Source organism: Pan paniscus, chromosome 3, assembly GCF_029289425.2.
Source record: "Pan paniscus chromosome 3, NHGRI_mPanPan1-v2.0_pri, whole genome shotgun sequence".
Lineage (NCBI taxonomy): Eukaryota > Metazoa > Chordata > Mammalia > Primates > Hominidae > Pan > Pan paniscus.
The window spans coordinates 58,032,323-58,053,683 of NC_073252.2; the positions used below are offsets into that span (position 1 = coordinate 58,032,323).

At 37.7% G+C, this 21,361-nt stretch overlaps 1 protein-coding gene across 2 annotated transcripts in view; it reads right to left on the bottom strand.

Annotated features, from left to right (window-relative positions):
* The window catches only part of NPFFR2 (neuropeptide FF receptor 2), a 119,040-nt gene extending 101,678 nt beyond the window's left edge, over positions 1-17,362 (bottom strand). The window contains exon 1 of one of the 2 annotated variants that reach the window (XM_024928574.4): positions 17,122-17,362. The gene's annotated coding sequence lies outside the window, so the exon portion shown is untranslated. The remainder of the gene's footprint in view (positions 1-17,121) is intronic. The other variant, XM_055111445.2, reaches the window with a different exon arrangement.
* Positions 17,363-21,361: the final 3,999 nt, after the last annotated feature.

Here is a 21,361-nt window from a genome sequence, read left to right on the forward strand (position 1 = left end):
GACACTAAGTTGATGCTCCTTTGTAGATTTACCAAAAGACAACCAAAGACACAACACAGCCTTGACATTGATTGCAAAAGATGCTATTTAACATATGTACTTTGGTTTCTGTTTCCAAATAATAATTTTCATAGGACAAGTTCTCTTAATAAAAGCGAGCTCTAAGTTCAAACAGTTCTATTTTTAAAGTTTTGTCTTTATTATTCACTTTCAGATAAAACAATCCAATTATGCTGTGTAATAGAGCAGTAAAACCATCTGTTAAAAGGTAGGTTCAAAAAATAAGGGAATGAGAACTTTCTTCCTTTTCCTTATTGGAAGATTCATTGTTATTGACTTCCCTACATATCTTCTTTCACAAGATCTTCAAAAATTGTGAACTAGGGTAGATGACAGTATTCTAAAGCAGACACTACATTAACTGGCAGAATAAGAAACCTGACCCCTCATTGTGGCTCTATAAGCAATATAACTATTTGTAAATTTTAATATGATCTGTGAAATTATGAAAAAGATTACATTCTAACTCTAAAACTTCACAATAATTCCAACAAAACTCATGCTTACTGAGAAGTAGTAGAAAAATATTGAAAAAAAGATAAGTTATTTCACATTTTGACCACATTACCAAAGTATCATTAAAAAAAAATTAGTACTCATATCACTTGGCACCAGCCACTTCATTTAAAATATAATTTTCTCACACAAGAAGCTATCCCCAAGTAACTGTGAATAGTGAATATAGATGTTTCTCTTTTATGTATTTTTAAGCTATTTGTTCATTTTCTCCATCAGATACTTCTTTCATTCCCACACAGGAGATCTACAATTTTACACAGGCATATATGTATATTGTGAATTGGCCAAATTAACACTTGTGAGAAAATAAGAGGCCAAGAAAAATTAAGATTGCAATTTATGTGTTAGGAATTTTTATCTGATTAAAAATAGTGCATGATCATTGGAAAACATAGAAAATATAAACCAAAAACCAAAAACCCAAATTATCCCCTTCTAGAGATAACTTATTCTCTATTCCTGAAATCTTCTCTTGGGTAAGTTGCCTGACTCCTCCCTCACTTCTCCAAGAATCCGGAACTTGGGAAGAAGAAACTGAACTTGAGTGTCTCTGGCCTTTTCGTTGCTCCCTATTGAATCTTGCTGCCAATAAAGTGCATATGCTCTCTGTGCATTTACGTACATGTGTGTATATATATATGGCAGGGAGATGACCTATACATAAACATATATGTGTGTGTGTGTAATATACGTGTGTGTAATACATACACACATAATATGATATGAACTGTAATATATATGAAGTTAGCCATCTCCCTGTAATGAGAGATTGAGTGAGGGAAATCTGTCAAATTTAGGAATAACTTTACTCCTTGCCCACAGTCCCTAGACACATTCTCAAATAGTTTCAACAGAAATAAAGCTGATATTTTGATGTCTATATGTTTGCATCTATCCTAAATGGAAGCATATATGCTTGTGTGTCTATCTCTAAATAGCTCCAAATTCAGATGAGTGGAAAGAAGGCTACTATTTGAAATACTCTGTAAGACCCAACTATTATTAACATATATGCATATATTTCTATAATTTTTATTCATTCATTACTCATTTAGGATCTTCTGCTGTGAATTAAACACAATATCCGGGCTTAACAGTTTGCATTAAGCTAACAATCCTATATAAAAGACAAAGCATTGAGCAAGTAATCACAAGGATTATGAGTTCTGTGATTTGGGAAACCTGGGCAGTGGGGCAAAGTAGATCAGGGAGAGCTAAACCAGATCCCTGACTGGGCATGCCCACTTGGAAAAGGGTTAAATCAAAATGTTAGATATGAGATGCTCCCAGTGCAGACTAGGGGCACATTGCTAGAATCACAATGAGTGGAGACCCAAGTTAACCCTGGGCAGTGAGCCCATGGAGGATGCTTCAAGACCATCACCAGAAACCATTCTGCCCTCCTACAGCCCTGGGCCTATAATGGAAGGGGCAACCTCAGTGATAAGTGAAATGCCTTCAGGGTCTTTCTTCCATGGTCTTGATAAATAGCACCTGGCTTTTATCCATATTAATCTCTTTGGCAATTGTCACTTGGCCACATCCTTAGTGCTCTCTTCTGAAATTTTCTTTTTTTTTTTTTTAATTCTTTACATAACCAGGCTGTGAATTTTCCAAATCCTTTCGCTCTGTTTCTTATTTTATTATACAATCTTTATTGAAGCCATCCCTCACATCTCACTGTATATGGTTAAAAGCAGCCATGCAGCAGCCTGAATGCTTTGCTGCTTGGGTATGTCTTCCACCAGATATCCTAGTTCATCACTTTAAAGCTCTGCATTCCGCAAAGCCCTCAGGCTTTGGGTACAATTCACTCAAGGTCTTTACAACTGTAAAACAAGGATGGACTTTACCCCAGTGTCTAAAACATTGTTCTTCATTTCCCTCTGAAACCTCATCAAAATGGCCTTTACCTTTAATATTTCAATCAGCCTTTTGGTCACCACCCCTTAGGTAATCTCTAAAAAGTTTCATGTTTCCCTACAGCTCTCCTCTTGTTTGGACCCCTTACCAGAGTTGCCTTTAATGCTACATTCACAGCAATCTAGGCTTTTTCTAGCCTGCTCCTCCAAATTCTTCCAGCCTCTACCCATTATCTAGTTCCAAAGCTGCTTCCACCTTTTCAGCACTTTGCTATAATGACAGCCTCACTTTTCAGTATGAATAGTATGTCTTTTTTTCTGCTGTTATAATAGAGTACCACACACTGAGTAACTTATAAAGAACAGAAATTTATTTGGCTCATGGGTCTGGATAATGGGAAGTCCAAGAGGATGGTGCCAGCGTCTGGTGAGGGATATCCCACTGTGGAAGGGTAAGCAAGCATGTGAGACAGAGAGAACAAAAGGCGGCTGGGCTTATCTTTTTATCAGGAGCCCACTCCTGTAATAATTAGCCCACTTCTGCAATGATGGCATTGATCCACTCATGAGGGTGAAACTCCCATGACCTAATCATCTGTTAAAGTCCCCAGTTTGCAATAATATTATATTGGCAATTAAATTTCAACATGAGTTTTGGAGAGAGCTTCCAAACCATAGCATTATCTATATTTTACAGTGCTGAAGCAGGAAAAGTATAAGTAACTATCCAAAGTTATGACAGGGCCAGGACTCAAATCTATCCAGTCTTTTCATTTAACCAAGTCATGGCAGCTATTTTTTTGCCTACCTGTGGTATTTACCACATGATTATATTACATATTACTTACCCATTCTTTAATTAATGGTTTAATTTTTCATTATTTTATTATAAATAATACTGCAATAAACATCTTTATATATATCTCCTTATGCATATATAGGGCATATACATTTTTAATTGTATGAAATCAGATTGCTTTCTAAATTGATCAAAGCAAGTAAAGATCTTCATTACTCCGCACCATCAATACACACAGTTTCCAACATTCAAAGGGTCAACTTAGGATTTTTCTACTTTATGATCATGTGAAAGCCATATGCATTTAACAGAAACCATACTTTGAGTACCCACACAACCATTATTTTTTCTCTTTTCAGTACAGCATTCAATAAAGTACATGAGATATTCAAACTTTATTACAAAATATGTATTGTATTAGATGATTTTTGCCCAACTGTAGGCTAATGTAAGTTTTCTGAGCATGTTTCTGGTAGGCTAGGCTAAGCTACGATGTTCAGAAGGTTAGATGTACTAAATGCATTTGGGAATTGCAATATTTTCAACTTAACCATGGGTTTATTATACATCATAAGCTGAGGAGCATCTGTACTTGGTTGCTCAGATATCCTGAGCAAACAGAGCAAAGGCAAAAGTATCACACTATTTGATTAAAAAATATATTATAAGGCTATAGTAACCAAAAGAGGAAATGGTATTGGTATAAAAATAGACACATAGATCAATGGAACAGAATAGAGAACCTGGAAATACTCCCTGGTGTGGGAATGTAAATTAGTACAGCCATGATGGAAAACAATGTGGAGATTTCTCAAAAGCAACTATAAATAGAATATCATTCAATCCTGCAATCTCACTACTGTGTATTTATCCCAAGGAAACAAAATCAGTATATCAGATACTTACAGTGAACTGATTTTTGACAAAGGGACTAGAACATACATTGAGGAAAGAACACCCTCTTCAATAAATGGTACTGGGAAAATTGGATATCCATATGTGGAAGAAAGAAACTGGACCCATAACCTTCATACACAAATATCAACTCAACATGAAATAAAGACTTAAATCTAAGATTTAAAACTATAAAATTACTAGAAAAAAATAGGGAAACAATTCAGAATATTTGTCTAGGCAGAGATTTTATGGCTAAGACCTCAACACAGGCAACAAAAACAAAAATAGACAAATGGGATTAGTAGAAGCTGAAAAGCTTCTGCACAGCAAAGGAAAAAAATGAACACAGTATAGAGACTCTGCTGAATGGGAGAAAATAATTGTAAACTATTCATCCAAAAAGGCACTAATATCCAGAATATACAAGGAATGAAACAACTCCACAGGAAAAAAAATAATAATCCCAGTAAAAAGTGGACAAAGAACACAAATAGAGATTTCTTAAAAGAAGACATAAACATGGCCAATGGCTATATGAAAAAAAATTCTCAACACCACTGATTATCAGGAAAATGCAAATCAAAACCTCAATGAGATATCATCTTACCCTAGTTTGAATGGCTACTATTAAAAAGACAAAAAATAACCGACACTGGTGAGAATATGGATAAAAGGGAACACTGTTGAAAGAAATCACAGATGACATAATCAAGTAGAAAAACGTTCCATGTTCATAGATTCAAATAATCTATATTGTTAAAGTAGTGCAGGGATAACTGGCAAACCACATACAGAAGAATGAAATTAGACCCTTACTGCTCACAATATACAAAAAGTAACTCAAGATGGATTAAAGACTTAAATGTAAGACCTAAAACTATAAAAATCCTGGAAGACAACCCAGGGAATACACTTCTTGACATTGGCTGTATTAGTTCATTCTCATGCTGCTATAAGGACATACTCAAGACTGGGTAATTTATAAAGGAAAGAGGTTTGATTGATTCACAATTCTGCATGAGTGGGGAGGCCTCAGGAAACTTACAATCATGGTGAAAGGGGAAGCAAACATGTCCTTTTTCACATGGTGGCAGCAAGAAGAAATGCCAAGCAAAACGGGGAAAAGCCCCTTATAAAACCATCAGATCTTGTGAGGACTCACTCACTATCATGTGAACAGCATGGAAGTAAGTGCCCCCGTGATTCAATTACTTCCCACCAGATCTCCTTCATTACACGTGGGGATTTTGGGAACTACAATTCAAGATGAGATTTGGGTGGGGACACAGCCAAACCATGTCATTCTGGTCCTGGACCCTCCCAAATCTCATGTCCTCACAATTCATAACACAATCATGCCCTTCCAACAGTCCCCGAAAGTCTTGACTCATTCCAGCATTAACTCAAAAGTCCAAGTCCAAAGTCTCATCTGAGACAAGGCAAGTCCCTTCCACCTATGAGCCTATAAAATGAAAAGCAAGTTGGTTACTTCCTAGATACAATGGGGTACAGGCATTGGGTAGATACACCATTTCACATGGGATAAATTAGTGAAAACAAAGGGGCTACAGGCCCCATGCAGGCACAAAATCCAATAGGGCAATTATTAAACATTAAATTACCAAAATGATCTCTTTTGGTTCCATGTCTCACATCCAGGTCACACTGATGCAAGAGGTAGGCTCCCATGGCCTTGGCAAGCTCCACCCCTGTGGCTTCGCAGGGCACAGCCCCCTTACTGACTGCCTTCATGGGCTGACTTTGAGTGTCTGCACCTTTTCCAGGTGCATGGTGCAAGCTGTCAGTGGATTTACCATTTTGAGGTCTAGAAGACAGCCTCTTCTCACAGGCCTACTAGGCAGTGCCCCAGTGAGGACTCTGTCAGGGCTCCAACCCCACATTTCCCTTCTGCACTACCCTAGCAGAGGTTCTCCACAAGCGTCCAGCCCCTGCAGCATACCTCTGCCTGGACATCCAGGCACTTCCATACATTCTTTGAAATCTAGGTGGAGGTTCCCAATCCTCAATTCTTGTCTTCTGTGCACCTGCAGGACCAACACTACATGGCAGCTACCAAGGATTGGGAATTGCAATGGCCCGAAATGTACATTGACCCCTTTTACCCACAGTTGGAGTGGCTGGGACACAGGGCACCAAGTCCCAAGGCTGAACACAGCAGGGGGGCCTGGACTTGGCCTAAGAAACCATTTTTCCCTCCTAGGCCTCTGGGCCTATGATGGGAGGGCTGCCATGAAGGTCTCTGATGTGCCCTGGAGACATTTTTCTCATTGTTTTGGTGATTAAATTCTGCTCCTCATTACTTATGAAAATTTCTGCTGCTGGCTTAAATTTCTTTTCAGAAAATGGATTTTTCTTTTCCACTTTATAATCAGGCTGCACATTTTTTAAACTTTTATGCTCTGCTTTCTCTTGAATGCTTTGCCACATAGAAATTTCTTCTGCCAGATGCCCTAAATCATCTCTCTCAAGTTGAGTGTTCCACAGATCTCTAGGAAAGGGGCAAAATGCCTCCAGACTCTTTGCTAAAGCACACAAGAGTCACCTTTGCTCCAGTTCCCAACAAGTTCCTCATCTCAATCTCAGATTACCTCAGCCTGGACATTATTGTCCGTATCACTATCAGCATTTTGGTCAAAGCCATTCAACAAGTCTCTAGGAAGTTCCAAACTTTCCCACATTTGTTATCTTCTACTGAGCCCTCCAAACTGTTCCAACCTCTGCCAATTACTTAGTTCCAAAGTTGCTTCCACATTTTTGGCTATCCTTATAGCAGCACCCCATTCTGGATATTAATATACTCTACTAGTCCATTCTCACGCCGCTATAAGAACATAGCCAGGACTGGGTAATTTATAAAGGAAACAGGTTTAATCGACTCACAGTTCTGCAGGGCTGGGGAGGCCTCAGAAAACTTACAATTATGGCAGAAAGGGAAGCAAACATTCCCTTCTTCACATGGCGGCAGCAAGAAGTGCCAAGCAAAAGGGGGAAAAGCCCCTTATAAAGCCATCAGATCTCATGACAACTCACTATCACAAGAACAGCAGGGACACATGGGGATTATGAGAACTATAATTCAAAATGAGATTTGGGTGGGGGACACAGCCAAGCCACATTATTGGCCATGGCAAAGAATTTATAAACCTCAAAAGCAATTGCAACAAAAACAAAAATTGACAAGTGAGACTCTAGTTAAACTAAAGAGCTTCTGCACAGCAAAGGAAACTCTCAACGAAGTAAACAGACAACCTACAGAGTGGGAGAAAATATTTGCAAACTATGCATCCAACAAAGGTCTAATATCCACAATCTATAAGGAGCTTAAATCAAGAAAAAATAAACTCCATTAAAAAGTGAACATAGGACATGAGTAGATGCTTGTCAAGAGAAGACATACGAGCAGTCAACAAACATGGAAAAATGCTCAACACCACTAAACATCAGAGAAATGCAAATCAAACCACAGTGAGATATCATCTCACACCAATTAGAATGGCTATTACTAAAAAGTCTAAAAAGAACAGATGCTGATGAGGTTGTGGAGAAAAAGGAATGCTTATATACTGTTGGTGGGAGAGTAAATTAGTTCAGCCACTGTGGAAAACAGTTTGCAGATCTCTTAAAGAGCTAAAAATAGAACTACCATTCAAACCAGCAATCCCATTACTTGGTATATACCCAAAGGAAAATAAATCATTCTACCAAGAAGACACTTGCATTCATATATTCATTGCAGCACTATTCACAATAATAAAGACATGAAATCAACCCAGGCGTTCATCAACAGTGGTTTGGATTTTAAAAATATGATACATATACACCATGTAATACTATGCAGTTATAAAAAAGAACAGCATCATGTACTTTGCAGCAACATGGATACGGCTGGAGGCCATTATCCTAAGCAAATAAATGCAGAAACAGAAAACTAAATACCATATGTTCTCACTTATAAGAGGGAGCTAATCATTGGAAACGCATAGATATAAAGATGGGCACAAAAGACACTAAGGAATACAAGAAGGGGAAGGGAGGAAGGGATTAAGGGTTGAAAAATTACGTATTGGATAGTTCGCTCACTACCTGGGTAATGGGTTCAACTGTACCCAAACCTCAGCATCACACAATATACCTTTGTAACAAACCAGCACATGTGCCCCCGAATATAAAATAAGTTAAAAATTTTTTTAAAGTAGCCATTCTTAATATTAGCAATAGCACCTAGAAATTAAAATGAATATATATATATATATATATATTTTACAGCAGTGACTAAAATGTAGCATATATAAAAATAAATTTAACAGGAAAAAGATGGAATATAAAATGATGACATAAAAAATAAAACCCTACTGAAAGATTTTAAAATTTCTTTAAAATTGAACAACATGCCTGATTTTTGGAAGATACATTTTAATACTTTATAGGTCATCTCCCCAAATTAACATATCAATTTAATATAATATCATTTAAAATATGTATAGACAAACAGTTCATTTGGTAAAAATATTTGCAAAGCAGTGACAGGATTTGTTTTGGAATATGATTTTTAAAAGTTCAGAGGGAAGAAAATGTGCCCAAGAAAAGCTAAAAACATTTGTGAAGAAAAACAGTAAGGAGATATGCTTTTTAGGATATCAGAAAAATACTCTATGGCAAATATAATCAAAGCAATTTGGTGTTGCCATAGAAATGGACAAATCGGTCAGTGAAACAGAATCAAGGATACAAATATAGATCCCATTATATATGAGATTTTAAAATATGACAAAAGTGTGTTTTCAATTCGAAGGGGAAGAATAAAATATTTAGTAAGCTGTTTGGAAGAAGTGAAAGTTGGCTCACTATTTATGGCATGTGTTTTAAAACTCCACTTGAATTAAAAACCCATGCTAAAATTTTTAAAAATAAAAATCCTTCAGTAAAATCTAGAAGACTACATGTCTAATGCAGCAATAAGAAAAAATCATATTAATCAACACTGGAATCCAAAATGTATACAATAACAAATATATTGTCTATACAAATATTTTAAATGTGCATGATAAAGTTATGAACAAAGGCAGCAGACAATATGGAAAACACCTACTATGATAAGCATTAATAATTACAATATTCAAAGAATGTATAAATTGAGAAAAAGACTAATATCTCAGTAAAATGAGCAAGAATATTAATAAATGATTTACACAAGAAGTCCAAACATCTGAAGAAGATAAAAATATATTTAATTTCACAAGTAGTTAAGAAATTCAAATTAATTTAACAACTAATAACATAAACAGTTACAACACCTATTGCTGTAAGGACATGAGTAAAGAACAGTGTCATAGTCTTCTAGTAAAAATGTAATTATTTGTAGTACTTAGAAAGCAATAAGGCAACATACATTAAAATTGAAAAATAGCTTTGCTCTTTAAACCTGGAGATAAAGTAGTTTTTAAATAACTACTTTTATTGTAGCCTTGTTTTGTGACAAAACCCAACAAGATAGAAACCTCTGGAAACAAAGTGAATGTTTATCAAGAAGGGAATGGTTGAATTTGTTTCTTATTATCCATATCACGGTATATTATATACAGCCATTTAGAATTGAATTTTATCCATAACAATCAACATGGAGGGCTTTCCACAAGGTCATCATGAGTTAGAAAACAAGATGCATATATTTTTTAAATGATGACAAAAAGATTGATTTGAGAGTGTATATATGTGAATGGGTATAAGAGTAGAGAAAAATCTAACATAATAGAACCCAATTAAGATTGGTTACCTGTAATATGGAAGCAGAAGAGAAGAGGTGGGCAGAGGCAATTAAGAAAGGAAATTGGCCGGGCGCGGTGGCTCACGCCTGTAATCCCAGCACTTTGGGAGGCTGAGGTGGGTGGATCACGAGGTCAGGAGATGGAGACCATCTGGCTAACACAGTGAAACGCCGTCCCTACTAAAAATACAAAAAAATTAGCCAGGCGTGGTGGTGGGCGCCTGTAGTCCCAGCTACTCAGGAGGCTGAGGCAGGAGAATAGCGTGAACCCAGGAGGTGGAGCTTGCAGTGAGCCGAGATCGCGCCACTGCACTCCAGCCTGGGCGACAGAGCGAGACTCCGTCTCAAAAAAAAACAAAAACAAAAAAACAAAAAACCCAGGCGCCATGGCAGGTGCCTGTAGTCCCAGCTACTCGGGAGGCTGACGCAGGAGAATGGCGTGAACCCGGGAGGCGGAGCTTGCAGTGAGCCGAGATTGCGCCACTGCACTCTAGCCTGGGCGACAGAGACTCCATCTCAAAAAAAAAAAAAAAGAAAGGAAATTTAAAAATCAAGAATTAAAAAACAACATTATGATATAATTTAGTTTAGGCACTTATGCAAAATTATATCTCTATATATGTATATATTTTCAAAATATATTTTAAACATGAAAAATCATGCCAGTGAAAACAGTGGAATGGCTAATGTAACTTTAATAAAAAGTAAACGTTGTGCTACTTTTTATTTTCGTTTTTCCTAGTACTCAGATCCAGATTATTCTTTGAAATGAACATATACAGATACTATGCAACCTGAATGTATATTAAAATGGTGCAATGATAGCTTTTTCAAATTTTTTTTCCATATTACAGGAAAAAAAATATACTGATTGGTATTTTAGCTAAGGTAGGATCAACAGAAAGGAATTAAAAACAGGAATGAGGCATGGAACCAACCTAAGGTTGAAGTTTCGGCAACTTGTCTGGACCTATAAAAAGATGCAGGATAATCTAATAGGGAAATGGAAGTAAAATTTTCACAACAAATATTTTCTGAGTATCTACTATGCACTAGACTCTGTTCTAGGCACTAAGGCCAGCAATAAATATGAAAGCATACTGTACATCTCTCATGGAGCTTATATTTCATTTTGGGGAATAAAATCATTAATAAGTGAACACATAAATGAGAAAGTCTCAACTAGCAAGTGGGCTTTGACACAAATCAGACAATACTGTGAGGACTAGTAGTGTGGAGAAGCATTCCAGACCCGAGATGAAATGACTTAAAGAACCCCTTCCCTGCAGCTCTGAGACTCACGATTCCCAGGCAGGGAGAGCATCAGGTGCAAAAGTTGTAATTGAGAATGAGCTTGGCATGTTCAAGACTCGAGGGTGTCAAAGGAGGAAAAAAGATGAGAGCTGAGGATAGAGACAGTGAGAAACTGTAAGGCTTTGGATACTGTAGAATCTTCAAGCGGGCACTAATTCTGTAGGTAAACATGAATTAGAAAAAGTTACTAAAACCTAGATAATCAAAATATCAAAAGCAAGCTCAGGATATTGGCCAAGCTCATGCTGGTCTTTGATACTTCTGTGTTAAGGGAAGCACAGGGCCACTAGTTTTGAAAGAAGCATATATCACAGAAATTACTTAATGTAGTTTTTCCAGCTGAAAAAAGAGCAGGAACAAAGGAAACTCCCTCAAACAGGGAAGATTTTAGCCAAAGGCTTTGAAGCCTTAAGTAACACTGATATAAATGATATAAACGGCTACCCAAGGACAAAAACAAACAAAACAGTTTGCACACCTGTGGAGGATGAGGAATTCCAGACAGAAGAGGAGATCATGAGTAAGTAGAAAGGGAAACACAAGACTACGAACTCTGCTGAGAGAGTTGTCTATTATAAATGAGATACAGCATCCTTACAAAGACTGGAAGATGTGATCCTAGAAAGACCCCACATTCAGTTTATTATCAGTGTGCCAAGAATGCAAGGACAGGAAGTAAAATGAGAAGGAAAATTTAGAGACTTTAAAGAGGTCCTTTTTTTTTTTTTTTTTTCAAACAAGATCTTGCTCTGTTGCCGAAGCTGGAATGTAGTGGCATAATCATGGCTCACTGCAACCTCAACCTCCAGGGGTCAAGCAATCCTCCTACCTTAACCTTAACTTCCCGAGTTGCTAGAACTACAGGTATGTACCACTATGACCAGCTAGTTGTTTTTTTTTTTTTTAATTTGTAGGCACAGGATCTCACTATGTTGCCTAGGCTGATCTCAAACTGAGCTCAAGCGATCCTCCTGCCTCTGCCTCCCAAAGTGCTGGAATTACAGGTATGAGTTACCACACCTGGCCTAAATGAGGTACTTTAAAGATTTTAAATGAGACTCCATACTTTAAGGAAAAGTAGGGAATTTGAGAGAAATCCTGAGCGCTGCAAGTATCACCTCTTTAAATGTTTACATTTAGCAAGGAGACAGGGTGTTTGAGATGTCACTCTTGGTAAGATAAAGCAGTTTTTATAAGTCGCAAACTCTCCGAAGATATGAGAATCATAAGGTCATGTGCAAGCACTTAATCTGAAATTTGTCCTTATTTCCTTGCATGTTTGCAGCTGGTAAATTCTAATATATACAACTATTTGATTTAACTCACATTCTGGTGAGGCTAAATTAAAGAAATGTTTATCCTCTCATTATAATTTTTCTAAATACCTCCTGTCCAAGACAACACTTAAGATTCTTAAGATTAGTCTGTCTATGGCTGCAAAATGGCATTATGGATTGGGACAAATTTTTTTCATTATGGGAAATCATGAAAATAATTTTGACTCAGAATCTCATATATATACTATATATTTAAATGTCTATATACTATATATTTAAATGTATGTATACATTATATATATACACACACACACATACCACCCGAACCCAACTCCAGCCCACTAATCTGTGGTGAGACATTTGAAAGTTTCACAAATAACTCTGATGCTTCTTACTTCCACTTAGAAAAATCTTCATGAGGACTGTAATATTTATCTCTTCCTACGTATATAGCTTTCATGTGGAAAGGATCAGTATATACAGAAATTGGTACTTTGATTATAAGCTGTTGTTGCTACATACTTGGGAGTCCTGCAGTGTAGAATTTAAGCATGTAGACTGGGAGACTACATGAGCTTATTATCCTGGTTCCTCAACCTAGTAAACATGTTTACTTTGGCAAATTATTTCTGAGCCTCAGTTTCTTTATCCACCGAAAAGGGATTGTAAGCATACTCAATTTCTAAAATCATGAAGATTAAATGAGATAATGCGTATGGTTACAGCTCACTTAAGTTTAGATATTTTGATCTCATTTGGCTTTGGGAAATTATTGATGCTTTCTAAATTTTGTGGGAATGCAACCAGAACTGTAATATTCTGTTTGGTAAACCCTCCAGAGTTCTGAAAACATGGATCAACTGAGACTTGTTTGAGGGACTAGAAAAAGGCACATCAGTTCTAATGGCAGGTGCTTTATTCTGCAACTGCCACATGGAACCCAGACTCCATGCAGACACCTAAATGAGACTCTTACAATAGCCCAAGAAGAAAAAAAGTAAGAAATATACTTTCATAACATTTGAAAACTTTAAATTTTAAATGGAAATACAGCTGAAAGAGAACCAATTTTTTGGCATTTCAGGAGTTATTTTGTTTGTTTGTTTTTTCTTTCCTTTTTCTAATTACTGGTGTGGTGTGATTTGGATTGTGCAATTATTCTGATGGTCATTATACAGCCTAGCTGGTATGCTTAGCTGTAACAGAATCAAGCCTAGTTTGACATGGAAACCAGAACAGGACATGTCTTGTCAGTCATGTGTGGCATTAAGTTTAATATTTATGCTGTCCTGACTCACTTTGACTTTTTTAGGGGGGCGCTAAACTATGGAAAGATATCAAGGAGGCATTCATACTATGCTTGAGGCTCTGGCCCTCTCTTTTCCTGGTCTCTGGTGAATACTATAGAAACTATACTGGGAAATGCCTACCTGCAGATGCAGGATAGACTCCTCTGCTTTTAGTTCATTTCCTCCCCTGCCACAGGCAGAAATCCCTTTAGATTTTTCAGAGATGGGTGCCTTAAAAACATTCTTGTGCATCTTCTATGTACTAGACACTGTATCCAGCATAATAGATCATTCTATTAATTTCTTCTATTAGGCCATTTTATAGATGAGGTGTTGATGTCACAGAATTTCAGGGCCTTGCCTAAGGGCAGAAGCTCTCAAATGGCAAAGCAAGGACATCTGAGCTTTCTTACTCTGTATCCTCTGCCTTCTACCATAGAAACAGAGAAATCTAGAGGGGTAAAATAATTTTAGAAATCAAATTATAATTCATCCTTTTACGTTTGAGGAATCTTAGACATAGAGAAGTTAAATGATTTGCCTGAGGCACAGAGCCAGTTAGAAGTCTGACTGGGAAGAAACCTAATTTCTTTACTTTTAGAAGTCTTGTATTTGAAAACTCCGCAAAGCAAGGACACAAGACCCATTCTAAACAGCTGTCTGCTATAGTGACCATTGCATCTTTTTGTATGGGCAATATATTTCCATTTCCTTCTAGTTTAATGGAGTGAAGGTCTCCCTGCACCCTTAATGTTCAGTTTCAAGGCAATTGGAAAATTCATTTAAGAACCAATTTATCCACAAAGCTGGAACTTAAAATCAAAGGGAAACAGAGAGGAAAAGAAAATCAGCTGTTAACATCAGGTTAATGGTAAGCATAAAATTCATATGTTTAAGAGAACAATTTGTTAAGATTATTAAAATAGTATATAAATATTGATATAGTTTGGCCGTGTCCCCATCCAAATCTCATCTTGAATTGTAGTTCTTGTAATCCCCATGTGTCCTTGGGAGGGACTTGGTGGGAGGTAATTGAATCATGAGGACAGCTACCACCATGTTATTCTCATGATAGTGAGTGAGTTCTCATGAGATCTGATGGTTTTATAGGGGGCTTTTCCCCCTTTAGCTTGGCATTTCTCCTTCGTGCCATCACGTGAAAGAGAACGTGTTTGCTTCCGCTTCTGCCATGATTGTAAGTCTCCTGAGGCCTCCTCAGCCCTGCAGAACTTTGAGTCAATTAAATCTTTTTCCTTTATAAATTACCCAGTCTCAGGCAGTCCTTTATAGCAGCATGAGAATAGACTAATCCAGATGTGTTTTAGGAATGTGAGATTATATTTATTCTATTTTCTTTGAATGTGCTTGACAGTTTTGAAGTCTTTAGCTAAAACCAATGTCCTTTTTTCCATAATAAGGAGGGCAGTATTGTACAAAATTATTATTTTTAAGTATCTGAAGCTTCAAGGCATGAAGTTGTCCTTATTTTGTGTTCCATATTACAGCTGGAAATCCATTTTAATGCAATACAGTGAAAAGGTTTATAAATATTTATCACAGAGGCATTTGCATGGAATTCTCATAAAAAATCACACTCACTCACACACATGTACACACACACAGAGCCGAAGAACAACTACAATAAATAAACTGATATTTCTGGAAGAAATAATTCATTGGTTTATAGTGAATTCATATTTATTCAACCTATAGTCTTTGACATCTGTAAAAGAGAGTATTGGTGAGCAGTATGATTTATAGGAACTATGGAATAAAATAATCATACAAATAAAACAATGAATTTCTAATATATAATTTTAGATACTTTGTAATGTGTTCACAAAATGCATCAAGAATAAAACTGCCAGATAAAACAGACAAACAGATAGATGAAGCAAAAATAAGCTTAAGCCTCAAATGCTCTGAAGTTTTCCATAGACATGAAGAAATCATGGCTAGTAGAAAGATCTTATTGGGGTGTATGGATTTTGGAAAAACACATATTGAGAAAAAGAATAGGATAATGATATATGAGTAACATGTTATTTTCAAGCAATAAAGAAAGCACATTTTTGATTATTACAATAGCCAGTCTGTAATGTCAATATGTGCCTTTAAATATAGTGCAGTAGGTACTGTTACTGCACTATATTGCATCACTGTTTTATTAAATGATCAATCTATAGAAGTTTTTAACAGATGAAAGACTCTAATTGAACTCTGCATACAATTGCCATTCTGTTGATGATAATGGCACTATTTTTGAGCACATTATAGCCATTTTGCAAATTCATCCATAACTTAGATTCATCATTATTATGATAATTTTACTCAATTTATTATGGTTTAATTAGAAATCCAGAAGGGAAAAAAAATGTCCTTCACAGTTTACAAACCATTGATTTTTCCATCCTTCCTCTCATTAGTAGTTCCCACTTGAAAGTTATTTGGATGTGAATGGAATTAGAAATTTAGACATATGTTTAAAACAACTTTGAATATTTGGATTTAAAAAACGAAACCAGCATCTTTGTATAATTCATGTTATCATTAAGATTTTTAAAAAATAAATAAATATTTCAAATATCTACTCTATAGCTGAGGGGAAATGGGAGATGAACAAATGTATTTTTGGTTTTTAGTTAGTAGTTCTGTCTTTAACTAGAACGACAGCTTGAAGAAGATCATTTTCCTCTCCTCCAGACCCTAAATTTGACCTAGGGCGGCACTGTTGGAAAATGCCTGATGGTTTGACAGAAGAACTAAAATGGTATTGTCTGGAAACCCTATCTCACTCCCAGAAGGGGATAAAACCTCTCCAAACGCCTTCAATAAGGACTCTGGTGTCCTGTACGCAGCTCAGAAACCTCATTTCAGCTTTTCTAGCAAGTGGAAATGCACAGGATGAAGCCTCAGATACACAAAGATCATTGCTCAGAAGCATCACGGATAAAAACAGTTTAGAAACTCGCTAGCTTCAGACCCGCTAAGGAAATTCAACAAAGTTACAACACAATACAGCCCCGGAGAGGGCTTGGGGGAACTTTAAGGTGAAGAAAGCGCCCCACATCCCTTGACCAGGTCCCTGCTCTGCAAGCCTGGGGCCACAGCCATCTGTGGTGCAGACATCCAGGGCAGAGAAGCCCCCCAGTGTTGGGCCAGTGACCAAGCGGGTGCCTGTGTAATTAGGAAGGGATTTGAAAAATCCAAGGTGTCGGTCCGCAATCGCTAATATGTGTCATCAAGGCAAGCGTTGGGCATTAGAGAGGGGTCGCGCCCCCAAGCGGGGGCCCCCAGCCAAACTGGCCCATGCTGTTACCTCTCCCGGCGAGCCCTGTCGGCGGCAGGAACCAGAATCCACCAAGCCGGTCTGCAGCAACAGGTTCTGTCCCTGCTCCGGCTCCAGCTACTTTTCGCAGTCTGCCGGCTCAATCCCAGCCGACGTCTGTCCCCCGCGGACTGCCTGCTCCACTCCAGGCTTCCGCTCCAGGCTGCCCCGCCGCGCTGCTGGACGCTGAGTGCTCTGCGCTCCCTCCCCGCCTCCTTGTCCGGTGCAGATGAGACGTCACTTTCCAGGAGGCACCAGCTGGCCGCTGGGGTTCCGAAGAAGCTATTCATATCCCGCTAAGGGGCACCCAGGTACATTCTTGTGAAACTCAGAATCCGAGTGCGGCAAAGAAAAGGAAGCATCAGTATGACTAGCATCATCACCATTACTTGGTTCCAGATCCTGGGCAAGTGATTTAGCCTCTCTGTGCCTCAGTTTCCTCGTTTGTAAAATAGAGATGATGATGATATTAATCAGTAAGTAATCTGAGAATTATTTGTCTACATGCAAAAGTGCCTGGAATGGTCCTGGTACACATTAATCATTACATTAAATGTGAGCTATCATCATCTTTAAGGTTCTAATGGGACTGAGAGATTCATCGCATATTGCAAACCCTCTCTCTGTCTGAAGCAGACCGTATTTTTTGAGCCTTTGCAAAGATCTTTTAGCTTGCAAGCAAACCCCTCTGAAATTCTGGAAATATATTCACAGCATAATCAGAAATGGAAGGGGAAGAACCCTGGGGAGACTCACAATGATCCTAACAAGACTATCTGCCCAGTTGGGTCTTGTTAATAGAGAGATGATGACTAGACTTTAATGGATTAACTTAGAGATTTATACAATTACTAAGAAAGGGATAATTAAAGGTGCTTTAAGCATGAGAAACCTGTGAGGAGCCTTTTGGACCTAATCCTCACGATAGTACTCTAGGTTTGTGAAGAGTTGATATATAATTATTTCCAATTCACACAGAGGCACCAAGGTTTAGTGACTTGTCTAAGATTACAGAGGTGGTATTTAAATGACAGAAAAGCTCCAGAAGCCAAATTCATTTCTTTATCTGCTACATTTCTCTGCCTATATCACTGGTACACGTGGAATACAGAAAAAAAGCCTATGGTGAGACAGACCTTTTAAAGTAGGATTCCTTGGTCTTGGATTAAAGTTGCAGATTTTGACAAGTGTGTGTGTGTGGTGTGTGTGTTTAATGACTAAATTGAGGATTTAGGAAGGCGTATTTCTCCCAAGACTTTAGCAAGTTCAAGGTAAGGATACTGGTCCCACTTCTCTAAAGTTTATCAGGATACTCAAGGCACAGAAAGTCATAGAAAAGAAAAAGACGTTAAAGAGATAACACAGGAGTCATAGGATAGAATAATAAGTTAATTGGGTAAAATAAAACTAAGAAGAGAAAAGCATTTTGTATTCAACCTGAAATTCTCAAATCAAAGTGCAAAAATAATTGTGAATCATTGCTCTACACAGTACCTCATACCACTGGAAAAATAAGTCATTAAAAAGAATGAAAACAATAGCAACGCTTTTGATGAGACAGTGAGGTAATGTCCAGCTTGCTAGGATTCTATTACAAATTAAAAGAAATATGAAACTTACGTAACAATCATTTAAACTATGATTCCATTTCTGTATCATGAAACAACACACTGCAAGAACTATTCTCCTGCTCCCCACCCCTACCATTCCACCACCACTGAAAACAGTAGACTATATCCATAAGCAGGAGAAAATTATATAAAACTAGGGAAGGACCTGATATGCACCTTTCCCTGAGTACTTCTCCTGTAAACACCTACACACCCTGCTTTAACTTCCATGCTTTCATTCATCATTCTTTGCTATAACTGGTTTTAATAGAGGAGCTTGTCTTTCTTTCTCCTAGCTAAAGCCCATGTCTACCATGGTGAGCTTTTCTTCCCACCCTCTCCTGTATTTTCAGGATTCTCATACTCTCTTATATATTTCTTCTCTCCTTGTGAAATGAATTATTCCTGGCTTTTATATATGTCAAGATCTTCCATTTAAAACAAAACAAAATAAAAATCCCACTGTTTTCCTGCAAGGTCTAAGCGTAATACCTACATCGTTCCTTCTCAGGAACAACTGCACTGTTCTGCTGCCCAATCTGTCATTTGCATTTCCTCACTTCCCATCCACTTAGCAACCCACTCCAGTTAGACCTTCTCACCAGACAATCTTGCAAAAATCATCAATACTTCCATGTTGAGAAATACAATGAAATACAATGGATATTTTTCAGACTGCATCTTATTTGGCCTTAGAACAGCTTGATTTCTATCTGCAACAGTTACTCCTCTTGGCATATATTTCATCATAATCCCCTATTTTTTGTTTCTTTACCCTGCATCTCTGGCTAGTCATTTTTTGTATCCTTTACAGGCTGTTTTTAAATTTTTATTTTCCTACACAGCCATTTAACATAGGTATTTCTTTGTTTTTTGTTTGTTTTTTGTTTGTTTGTTTGTTTTGAGATGGAGTCTGGCTCTGTTGCTCAGGCTGGAGTGCAGTGGCACGATCTTGGCTCACTGCAACCTCCGCCTCCCAGGTTCAAGTGATTCTCCTGCCTCAGCCTCCCTAGTAGCTGAGATTACAGGCATGTGCCACCACACCCAGCTAATTTTTTGTATTTTTAGTAGAGACAGGGTTTCACCATGTTATCCACGATGGTCTCGATCTCCTGACCTCGTGATCCCTTGCCTCCCAAAGTGCTGAGATTACAGGCATGAGCCACCATACCCAGCTTTTTTTTTTTTTTTTTTTTTTTTTTTTTTTTTTTTTGTGAGACAGAGTCTCTTATCACCGAGGCTGGAGTGCAGTGGCTTGACTTCGGGTCACTGCAACCTCTGCCTCCCAGGTTCAAGCAATTCTCTTGCCTCAGCCTCCCAACTAGCCAGAACTAGAGGCACACACCACCACACACGGATAAGTTTTGTATTTTAGTAGAGTTGGGGTTTCACCACGCTGCCCAGGCTTGTCTCAAACTCCTGAGCTCAGGCAATCCACCCCCCTTGGACTCCCAAAGTGCTAGGATTATAGGCATGAACCATGTCACCCGGCCTAACATAGGTATTTCTTTAAGGCTCAGTGCTAGATTCACTTCTCTTCTTATGCTGGACTGATTTCTATGCATTCTTATCCACACCAGTGGCCTTAATTAGCATGCATATGACGGCAATCCCTACATTTACATCTCCAGTCGAGATTTCTGTTATAAGTACCAGACTCTTACTTGACAGTGTTAATGGCTGTCTCAACATTTCCTCAAACTCAGCATATCTAAAACTAGAATCATGGTCTTCTTCCCAAAACATACACTAGCTCAGTTGATGACATTGCCATACATCCTTCTCACTGCTAGCTTAAATATGGTGGCACTCAGGCTACCACCTTGAACCATGCGGTGTATACCACATGCTGAGGGTGGCAGAGAAACAGGATGAAAGGAATCTGAGTTTTTGACAGCCCTAGAAAGCTTCGTCTCCAGTTTGGACTGGCCTACCTCTGCATTCCTTTTCCATGAGAAAGGAATAAAAGTCCATCTGACATAAAAGATATATGTAATTAAGTATCTTTTTATATAAATTCTTCACAGAAGTGGAAAATCAGTGTAGCTTGACATAAACAGGAGGTAGATAATAATATAGATTAAATAAAATGTTATTAATTTTTACAAAGTTTGTCTATAGAGCATTTTAAATTATCTTATATTCCATTAATAGTATGTGCCACCTTGTACCCCACCTTGGGGAATATTACATTAAGGAATATGAGGATAAACTGTTACGTTGCCTTGCAAAAGAGCAGAATATTGCAAACTACATGGAAGCTTTGGGAAGACAGTTCAAGAAAGCACAACAGGGAGAAGAAAGCAAACCTGGACCCAAGAAAGGCACAGAAATTAACCAAGTGACTAGTGGGAGGGCAATAGAAGAGAAGAAGGGCAGAGAAGACTATAACCTTAATTGTGGTCATTTCTGATCCAGTTTTTCTTTTGTTTTAAACTCAGTGTTGCTGTTGGTTTTATTTTTTTCTTGACGGGCAAAAAGCAGATTAATTTTAAAAATTGCATCAAAGATAAAAAAGACTTAATGTTAAGAATAGCCAAAAGGCAGAAGACATAGATAAATCATACATTCTCGATTAGTAGAATTACAAAGAGTAAAGAAGTAGACATTGCTAATAATCA